Raw genomic sequence first — 11,872 nt, 5'->3', positions numbered from 1 at the left:
AGGGACGCTGTCTGCCGCAATGTGTAATAAGAGGAACACTGTCTGCCGTAATGTGTAATAAGGAGACGCTGTCTGCCGTAATGTGTAATAAGGGGACGCTGTCTGCCGTAATGTGTAATAAGGGGACGCTGTCTGCCGTAATGTGTAAAAAGAGGGCGCTATCTGCCGTAATGTGTAAAAAGGGGGACTGTCTGCCGTAATGTGTAAAAGGGGCACTACCTGGTGTAGTGGCGCTACTGTGCAGCGTAATTGGAATAATTGAGACAACTGTGCACCGTAGTATGAATTGGTATTATTTTGTGGCCACGCCCCTTCCCCAGGAGGCCACGCCCCTATATATATTTTTGCGCGCCTGAGGCGCGCACTGTCCCTGCCTTGCATGGGGGTGGGGGCGCCAACGCTGTCTCTTGCACACAGCGCTAAAATGCCTAGTTACGGCACTGCACACACGTTATACACTTTGCGCCAGGCAGAGCACGTTATACACATTGCGCCAGGTAGAGCACTGAGACACACTGAGCCAGGTAAAGCACTGAGACACACTGAGCCAGGTAAAGCACTGAGACACATTGCACCAGGCAGAGCACTGAGACACACTGCACCAGGTAAAGCACCGAGACACATTGCACCAGGTAAAGCACCGAGACACACTGCACCAGGTAGAGCACTGAGACACAGTGCACCAGGTAAAGCACTGAGACACATTGCACCAGGTAGAGCACTGAGACATTGCACCAGGTAAAGCACTGAGACACATTGCACCAGGTAGAGCACTGAGACACACTGCACCAGGTAGAGCACTGAGACACACTGCACCAGGTAAAGCACTTAGACACATTGCACCAGGTAGAGCACTGAGACACACTGCACCAGGTAGAGCACTGAGACACATTGCACCAGGTAAAGCACTGAGACACATTGCACCAGGTAGAGCACTGAGACACATTGCACCAAGTAGAGCACTGAGACACACTGCACCAGGTAGAGCACTGAGACACATTGCACCAGGTAGAGCACTGAGACACATTGCACCAGGAAGAGCACTGAGACACATTGCACCAGGTAAAGCACTGAGACACATTGCACCAGGTAGAGCACTGAGACACATTGCACCAAGTAGAGCACTGAGACACACTGCACCAGGTAGAGCACTGAGACACATTGCCCCAGGAAGAGCACTGAGACACATTGCACCAGGTAAAGCACTGAGACACATTGCACCAGGTAGAGCACTGAGACACATTGCACCAGGTAGAGCACTGAGACACATTGCACCAAGTAGAGCACTGAGACACATTGCACCAAGTAGAGCACTGAGACACACTGCACCAGGTAGAGCACTGAGACACATTGCACCAGGAAGAGCACTGAGACACATTGCACCAGGTAAAGCACTGAGACACATTGCACCAGGTAGAGCACTGAGACACATTGCACGAGGTAGAGCACTGAGACACATTGCACCAGGTAGAGCACTGAGACACATTGCACCAGGCAGAGCACTGAGACACATTGCACCAGGTAGAGCACTGAGACACATTGCACCAGGTAGAGCACTGAGACATATTGCACCAGGTAGAGCACTTAGACACATTGCACCAGGTAAAGCACTGAGACACATTGCACCAAGTAGAGCACTGAGACACATTGCACCAAGTAGAGCACTGAGACACACTGCACCAGGTAGAGCACTGAGACACATTGCACCAGGAAGAGCACTGAGACACATTGCACCAGGTAAAGCACTGAGACACATTGCACCAGGTAGAGCACTGAGACACATTGCACCAGGAAGAGCACTGAGACACATTGCACCAGGTAAAGCACTGAGACACATTGCACCAGGTAGAGCACTGAGACACATTGCTCCAGGTAGAGCACTGAGACACACTGCACCAGGTAGAGCACTGAGACACATTGCACCAGGAAGAGCACTGAGACACATTGCACCAGGTAAAGCACTGAGACACATTGCACCAGGTAGAGCACTGAGACACATTGCTCCAGGTAGAGCACTGAGACACACTGCACCAGGTAGAGCACTGAGACACATTGCACCAGGAAGAGCACTGAGACACATTGCACCAGGTAGAGCACTGAGACACATTGCACCAGGTAGAGCACTGAGACACATTGCACCGGGTATTGCACCATGTATTGCTGAGCCAGCCCCGGACCCCTTCTCAAAGTCACAAACACACAACAAACACATACTTACCTTTCCAAATCCGTCCTAAGAGTCCTCTCTGCCACGCTGTCTGCTCCTGGCCTCCTGTCCCTAGCTCTTCGCGGCTCCTCTTCACTGACGCGGCGTGACGTCATGATGTCACGTCGCATCCGGATAGAAAAAACTTTATTAAACAGCAAGCTGCTGCTTGTTGAGTGATTGTGCGGTGCAGGGGTAGCGGCAGCGGGTGGGCGGCAGAGGGGAGCAGCCCGCGATCACGGAATGAGGGCTGTTTAACTGTCTGTAGCGGCCGTGGTCATTGTCACCGGCGGCGGCCACCGGCGGGAATAGCCACGGCTGTCTGTTTGAGCAGCACAGGCCCTCCACTCTGTCAGAGTGGCCGGGCTCGGGACAACTGTACACAGGGCACTCCCCTGATAGCGGCCCTGGCCCTGAGCAGTCTCCAAGTGTGCCGCCACAGAAGTAGAGCCAGGCTCGCCAGTGTGCTGCCGCTACTGAGGACCTGGAACGATCAACACTGGTGGGTTTAGCGGCTGCAGAGTAAGTTCTAATTTAGGGCCCGGGCAGTGTTGGGCTCTTGTGGCCTTCTCAGATGTGGCTCAGGCGTTACCTATGGAGAAGCCGCGACAGGACATCCTAGGACTGGACATGCGACTGCACCATGCATCACCACTATATTTGAGTAAAAAGAATGGTGTGCCCTGTCAATATATAGATCTTGCTCAGTGTGCCGCGAGTTGCAAAAGGTTGGAAATCTCTGCTATAATGGGTGGAAAGAGAGTGATACACACAGGAATGGTAGGGCTGAGGAGAGATACATCGGAGGTGGGCGGGTCCCTGCATCCTGCTGCACCTGCCGGTGTCCCGATTCCCAACCACTGCCTCAGCCAGGAAGCCTTATCCCAATACTGCTGCTGCTCTGTATTCAGCCTGCCCGCCGTGCCAAACCGGCCTTGCCCGTACCCACCTGACCCGGTGCTGCCCGCCTGACTCTTAGATCTCTGTGCTGCTCTACGCCACCTGTGACCACTGGAACTAGTGCTGCTCTGCGGTGTATACACCAGCCCGGCGCTGTGCTGCACCCCCTGTACCGACCAGCCCGGCGCTGTGCTGCACCCCCTGTACCGACAGGTCCGGGACCTGAGCTGCAGACTCTGTACTCACCGGCCCGGGACCTGAGCTGCGCCCACTGGACCCACCGGCCCGGGCTCTGCACCCCTGGCGCTGGAGCTACACACAGGTACGGCGTCCCCCCCTATAAGGAAATTGTGTATGTGTGCGATGTATGTGTATATGAGCTACAGGATGTAAGAGTTAATGCATGGAACTGTTTTCTTCCTCTGTGTGTGTATGTAATCACTGCCTTATGATCTGTAAGAATTTGTTGCTGATTTGTGTGTATGTGTTTATATAGTCTATTTGTATTATTAGTATGGCAGTGATGATGATTATGGCTTTAGTTTTGTTTATAGTATATTTATTGAAATAGGAAATAAGACTAGGTAGTGCACCGCTGGAGCTGTGTGGGCCATACAGTATTTGCGGTGCACTTGTAATGTCATAGTGTCTCCTTTTGTTTATCTTATTATATTCGCAGGTCAGAAATGACCATTAGAACTGGTTTGGCAAAAATAAATCCATGCACATACGTATCATCTGGGCCAGTGGTTCTCAAACCCGTTCCTCAGGTTCCCAAACACAGGGCCGCAAGTAGGATTTGTGTCACCCGGGACAAGGCGACATATGGCGTACACTTCCCCCATTTGGTACCAGTGTTGCTAGACTATTCTCTAGGACTGAGTCTCTGCAAAAAAGCTCACTTGCATCCATCCAATGACAGTACCCACTAAGTACCTGTCCCCAATGCCAGGACCCCTCTCCCCAATATCTGAACCCCTCCCTACCCAATGCCAGCAACCCCCTCTTCCCAATGCCTGCACCCCCTAATCACAACACTCCCTAACTATTACCCTCCTCACATCACCCCTCACCATTACCCTCTTCACATCCACCCCACTCACCATTACATTCTGCACATCACCAGTCACCATTACCTTCCTCACATCGGACCCCATCACCATTACCCTCCTCACATCGCCAGTCACCATTACCCTCCTCGCATCCACTCCCTCACCATTACCTTCCTTACATCCACCCCCCTCAAAATGACCTTCCACACATCACCAGTCACCATTACCCTCCTGACATTCACCCCCCTCACCATTACCTTCCTCACATCCACCTCTCTCATCATTACCCTCCTCACACCCACCCCACTCACCATTACCCTCCTCACACCCACCCCACTCACCATTACCCTCCTCACACCCACCCCACTCGCCATTACCTTCCTCACACCCACCCCACTCGCCATTACCTTCCTTACATCCACCCCCCTCAAAATGACCTTCCACACATCACCAGTCACCATTACCCTCCTGACATCCACCCCCCTCACCATTACCCTCTTCACATCCACCCCACTCACCATTACATTCCGCACATCACCAGTCACCATTACCTTCCTCACATCGGACCCCATCACCAATACCCTCCTCACATCGCCAGTCACCATTACCCTCCTCGCATCCACTCCCTCACCATTATCTTCCTCACATCCACCCCATTCACCAATACCCTCCTCACATCCACCCCACTCACCAATACCCTCCTCACATCCACCCCACTCACCATTACCCTCCTCACACCCACCCCACTCACCATTACCCTCCTCACACCCACCCCACTCACCATTACCCTCCTCACACCCACCCCACTCACCATTACCCTCCTCACACCCACCCCACTCACCATTACCCTCCTCACACCCACCCCACTCACCATTACCCTCCTCACACCCACCCCACTCACCATTACCCTCCTCACACCCACCCCACTCACCATTACCCTCCTCACACCCACTCCACTCACCATTACTCTCTTCACATCCACCCCCCTCACCATTACCCTCTTCACATCCACCCCCCTCACCATTACCTTCCTCACATCCACCTCTCTCATCATTACCCTCCTCACACCCACCCCACTCACCATTATCTTCCTCACATGCACCTCTCTCATCATTACCCTCCTCACACCCACCCCACTCACCATTACCCTCCTCACACCCACCCCACTCACCATTACCCTCCTCACACCCACCCCACTCACCATTACCCTCCTCACACCCACCCCACTCACCATTACCCTCCTTACACCCACCCCACTCACCATTACCCTCCTCACACCCACCCCACTCACCATTACCCTCCTCACACCCACCCCACTCACCATTACCCTCCTCACACCCACCCCACTCACCATTACCCTCCTCACACCCACCCCGCTCACCATTACCCTCCTCACACCCACCCCGCTCACCATTACCCTCCTCACACCCACCCCACTCACCATTACCCCACTCACACCCACCCCACTCACCATTACCCCACTCACACCCACCCCACTCACCATTACCCCACTCACACCCACCCCACTCACCATTACCCCACTCACACCCACCCCACTCACCATTACCCTCCTCACACCCACCCCACTCACCATTACCCTCCTCACACCCGCCCCACTCACCATTACCCTCTTCACATCCACCCCACTCACCATTACCCTCTTCACATCCACCTCACTCACCATTACCCTCTTCACATCCACCCCACTCACCATTACCCTCCTCACATCCACCCCACTCACCATTACATTCCGCACATCACCAGTCACCATTACCTTCCTCACATCGGACCCCATCACCATTACTCTCCTCACATCACCAGTCACCATTACCCTCCTCTCATCCACTCCCTCACCATTACCTTCCTTACATCCACCCCCCTCAAAATGACCTTCCACACATCACCAGTCACCATTACCCTCCTGACATCCACCCCCTCACCATTACCTTCCTCACATCCACCTCTCTCATCATTACCCTCCTCACACCCACCTCTCTCATCATTACCCTCCTCACACCCACCTCTCTCATCATTACCCTCCTCACACCCACCCCACTCACCATTACCCTCCTCACACCCACCCCACTCACCATTACTCTCCTCACACCCACCCCACTCACCATTACCCTCCTCACACCCACCCCACTCACCATTACCCTCCTCACACCCACCCCACTCACCATTACCCTCCTCACATCCACCCCCCTCACCATTACCTTCCTCACATCCACCTCTCTCATCATTACCCTCCTCACACCCACCCCACTCACCATTACCCTCTTCACATCCACCCCACTCATCATTACCCTCTTCACATCCACCCCACTCACCAATACCCTCCTCACATCCACCCCACTCACCAATACCCTCCTCACATCCTCCCCACTCACCAATACCCTCCTCACATCCTCCCCACTCACCAATACCCTCCTCACATCCACCCCACTCACCAAAACCCTCCTCACATCCACCCCACTCACCAAAACCCTCCTCACATCCACCCCACTCACCAATACCCTCCTCACATCCACCCCACTCACCAATACCCTCCTCACATCCACCCCACTCACCAATACCCTCCTCACATCCACCCCACTCACCAATACCCTCCTCACATCCACCCCACTCACCAATACCCTCCTCACATCCACCCCACTCACCAATACCCTCCTCACATCCACCCCACTCATCATTACCCTCCTCACATCCACCCCACTCACCAATACCTTCCTCATATCCACCCCAATCACCATTACCTTCCTCACATACAATCCCCTCTCCATTACGCTCCTCACATCCAACCCTCACCATTACTCTCATCATAACATAAGTCACCATTATCCTCTTCACATAAATCCCCCCCCTCACCATTACCCTCCTCACATCAACAGTCATCATTACCCTCCTCACACCCACCCCACTCACCATTACCCTCCTCACACCCACCCCACTCACCATTACCCTCCTCACACCCACCCCACTCACCATTACCCTCCTCACACCCACCCCACTCACCATTACCCTCCTCACACCCACCCCACTCACCATTACCCTCCTCACACCCACCCCACTCACCATTACCCTCCTCACACCCACCCCACTCACCATTACCCTCCTCACATCCACCCCCCTCACCATTACCTTCCTCACATCCACCTCTCTCATCATTACCCTCCTCACACCCACCCCACTCACCATTACCCTCTTCACATCCACCCCACTCATCATTACCCTCTTCACATCCACCCCACTCACCATTACCCTCTTCACATCCACCCCACTCACCATTACCCTCTTCACATCCACCCCACTCACCAATACCCTCCTCACATCCACCCCACTCACCAATACCCTCCTCACATCCTCCCCACTCACCAATACCCTCCTCACATCCTCCCCACTCACCAATACCCTCCTCACATCCACCCCACTCACCAAAACCCTCCTCACATCCACCCCACTCACCAAAACCCTCCTCACATCCACCCCACTCACCAAAACCCTCCTCACATCCACCCCACTCACCAATACCCTCCTCACATCCACCCCACTCACCAATACCCTCCTCACATCCACCCCACTCACCAATACCCTCCTCACATCCACCCCACTCACCAATACCCTCCTCACATCCACCCCACTCACCAATACCCTCCTCACATCCACCCCACTCACCAATACCCTCCTCACATCCACCCCACTCACCAATACCCTCCTCACATCCACCCCACTCATCATTACCCTCCTCACATCCACCCCACTCACCAATACCTTCCTCATATCCACCCCAATCACCATTACCTTCCTCACATACAATCCCCTCTCCATTATGCTCCTCACATCCACCCCTCACCATTACTCTCATCATAACATAAGTCACCATTATCCTCTTCACATAAATCCCCCCCCCTCACCATTACCCTCCTCACATCAACAGTCACCATTACCCTCCTCACATCCACTCCTTCACCATTACCCTCTTCACATTCACCCCCTTCACCATTAGCCTCTTCACATTCGCCACCTTCACCATTACCCTCCTCACATCACCAGTCACCATTATCCTTATCACATCACGCCTTGCCATTATCCTAGTCTTGGCCCTCATTCCGAGTTGATCGCACGTAGCAACTTTTTGCTGCTCGTGCGATCAACTTGACGCCACCTATGGGGGAGTGTATTTTAGCATAGCAGGGCTGCGATCGCTTGTGCAGCCCTGCTATGCTAAAAAAGTTTCCTGCAAAACAAGACCAGGGTCAGACTTACTTACCATGTGAGACGGATCCAGCGACGAAGGTCCCGGAATTGACATCAGACATCTGCCCTCCAAACGCCTGGACCACGCCTGGAAAACGGTCAGTTGACGCCCCGGAACGCCTCCCACCTGTCAGTCTTCTTGCGTGCGCCTGTTGTATCACTGTGAAAGTTCTGTATGGCTCCTGCAGACGCCTGTGGGGAGGGGTACAGCCTGCACCCCCTCTCAAATCTGGCGCCTGGGGCACATGCCCATCCACGGTTCTATTGTCCCTGCCCTCTATCTGCAATATCATGTACAGAAGAGGCGGGGCCAGCACTGGGCACCGTAAAGCCCTGTTAGGCAATGCTGTTTGAGGTACTGAGGACTGAGTTTGAATATACTCTGGTGATATAAACTCTCTTAAAGCCTCTCCTACAAAATCAGGAGCCTAATCAGTGCCACCCAGTGTAATACTGTCAGCCCTGTCTTGGGTGGCTGTCTTGGGTGGCTATAATACTCAGAGGTGACCATATCCGTTTTACCTTATGAGGCCATGGGGAAATGATGCCCACTCTCGTATCTAACATGAAAGAGCAGAGTGTATAATTTTCCACTGAAAACATTATTGTGTTTGCCACTGTTTACAAGACGCTCATTTACACACATATAGTGCAGGGTATGTTACCCACGCACGATGTATGTGATCCTGAAAGATAATTTTTTTCCTTTGGATACAAATTTAGCACAATTTGGTCACACATTGGGGTGGGCAAGGTGGATGCTATCCAGCCACTCAGCACCTGGTCAGATTTAGCAGATCATTGTTATCATCACTGGGGCTGGTTAGTGTGGTTGGAAGGCAATGGGCAGAATGCATAATTTGCAGTCTTACCTCTGAAAATGCTATTACCAGAGGTTTGCTTACTGCATATACACCAAGCTCCAGAATGCGATACATTCCGGAGCTCAGATATTCTGGGCAACGACATCTCTAGATGGCATTACCCAATAGATGCTTATGGGCTTCTCTCCGTGTTTCCCTCTGAGAGGGATCCAGTCAGACCCCCCCCCCAGCACCCTCTCATCCACCGCTCCGCAGCACATGCATAAACCCATAAGTCCTTCTGTTGCAAAGGACAGCTTCTACTGGGAGAGCTGTCCTTTGAGATTTTCTTCAAGCATACAGTGTTAATAAACGCTGTTATGCTTGCTATGTGTGGCGGGAAACTGTTTCATGCATCCGCCCAATATGCCAGTACTGCTCTATCAGGCAAATTACCCAGTATCATCTGTGGTATCACAATTTGTATGGACAGTTTTAGGCTATGACTGAAATGTGTGATTATCTACTGGGTTTTAATGTTCACTTGTACATTTTATACTGTAAATGTTAGTACAGAGGTTCCCAGCCAATGGTCCTCAAGGAACACTAACGTTCTAGGTTTTAAGGATAGCCATACTTGCTCACAGGTGACTTATGCCGCTTTCACATCGCAATGCCGGGTTGCACCCGGGAATTGGAAACGGGTCCTTCCCGGGTGTGACCCGTCATTGGACTCTTTAAGACTGGCTCCCCGACCAATGTGCCGGGTCGAGTTGCCTTCGGGGGCGGGATGAAGTTGGCATCGGGGGCGGGTGAGGATGCAGCACTGGGAGATGAGATCATCTCCGCACCGCCTCTCCCTATGCTGTGAACGGGGCCCGGGTCTCGTCTACCTGGCAACCCGCTCACACTGCATCTCACCCGGTAATAACCCGGGAATAAACCTTCTTTATTCTCGTCTTGAATTACCGGGTCAGTTGACCTGGGAATTCGTCCGTGACCCCTTTCACACCGCACAGCGACCCGCGTCGACGTAGCGTTTTACCGGGTCAATACAGGGTTATTTGTGCGGTGTGAAAGGAGTCTTAATTAGTACCATCTGTTCTCAAGCATGGATGGCACTAAAACCTGGACTGTTATTGTGCCTTGAAGACCGAGGTTCGGATGGCGCCCGATGGCAGTAATTAATTTGTTTTGCCGTTCGGGCACCCAGTATCCATGGAGGGCACATTTTTTCTTGCAGCCTCCAGGGGTGCGAGACAAAAATGTGTGCAATCTCAGCTGTTTGGACGCCCAAAGCAGGACTTTGTCAGTGTCATTTATTAAATGTGTAAAACCACTTGACAGGCTTCTTTGAAAGATTCATATGAATTCCAGTTTTGTTTTGAAGGAGAATTTAGTTTGCCGACAAGGGTAGCTTCAATTATCGCCGCTAGATAGCAAAAGATTATTGGTGGGAGATCTGAGAGACGTTCAGCTGCTCCGTATATATACTGACACGGAGAGGTAAGGGCTAAAGGGCCTAATTCAGAGCTGATCGCAGCAGTAAATTTGTTAGCAGTTGGGCAAAACCATGTGCACTGCAGGTGGGACAGATAAAACATGTGCAGAGAGAGTTAGATTTGGGTGGGGTGTGTTCAAACTGAAATCTAAATTGCAGTGTAAAAATAAAGCAGCCAGTATTTACCCCGCACAGAAACAATATAACCCACCCAAATCTAACTCTCTGCAAATGTTATATCTGCCCCCCCCCCCTGCAGTGCACATGGTTTTGCCCAACTGCTAACAAATTTGCTGCTGCGATCAACTCTGAATTACCCCCAATATACGGCTTCTCTGCAAAAGTTATAAATAGGTGAAAATTATTTAAAGTGTTTGTTTTTAAAAAAACAAACAATGTTTTCAGATGGCAATAACAGGGGTAGTGTGGTGGTATAAGTACTGCAGAGGCATAGGAAGCCATCACCAGGGAAAGCAGGATAGGGTGAAGTGAATTAACACCCATTTCTGCTGCTTTTTTGTTTTGATAAATCTAACCATTAAATTGTTAGGATACTGTTCAACAGAGTAGGGTCACTGAAACCCATATCTTATATCAGAGCGATGGCTAGCAGCACAAGTCCCAACATTTCGTCACTATTACAACACTGAGGAATAGTGAGTGTGAAGTAGAGGAGACTTTTTTTTTTAAAGTCTTTATACCCCTTTTCCACCAAAGTCCCGGGTCTGACCTGGCATTTGGAACACTGTTCCAATCCGGGTCAGACCTGGGACAGACTCCTTTCACACTGCGGCTCCGACCTGGGTTGGTCCCGGGTCAGTGCTGTTTATGCTGCACCCATGGGTGCAGTCTCTTCTGCCGGCACTTGGAAATGACATAATCTCCAAGCATGTGGAAACCTAGATCCCCGTGGGATTGGGTCAAAACTGGAATGGTTTGGACCCCGGAATGCCAGATCAGCAGTGGGGCGGGGGGATGTCCCGTCTGGGAGGGTGTCTGTCGTCACCGGGAGACGGGCAGGGAGAGATTACAGTCTCCTCTTATGAGACGGGCAAGGCATAAAAATCGGAATGGTCCAGATCATACATGGAGGCTGTAATCTTTCTCTCCTCGGTGACAGCTCTCACAGACACTATTCCGTTTTTCATCCAAT

At 52.0% G+C, this 11,872-nt stretch overlaps 1 protein-coding gene across 1 annotated transcript in view; it reads left to right on the top strand.

The window, feature by feature from the left end:
- The first annotated feature begins 2,966 nt into the window (after window positions 1-2,966).
- Window positions 2,967-11,872, top strand: part of SCNN1B (sodium channel epithelial 1 subunit beta) — a 125,665-nt gene continuing 116,759 nt past the window's right edge. Inside the window, exon 1 of the mRNA XM_063934653.1 lies at window positions 2,967-3,428. The gene's annotated coding sequence lies outside the window, so the exon portion shown is untranslated. The remainder of the gene's footprint in view (window positions 3,429-11,872) is intronic.

Source organism: Pseudophryne corroboree, chromosome 7 (assembly GCF_028390025.1).
Source record: "Pseudophryne corroboree isolate aPseCor3 chromosome 7, aPseCor3.hap2, whole genome shotgun sequence".
NCBI classification, from domain to species: Eukaryota; Metazoa; Chordata; class Amphibia; order Anura; family Myobatrachidae; genus Pseudophryne; species Pseudophryne corroboree.
Note: the sequence above shows the minus strand (reverse complement) of the source record. Positions and strands in the feature narration are given on the sequence as shown.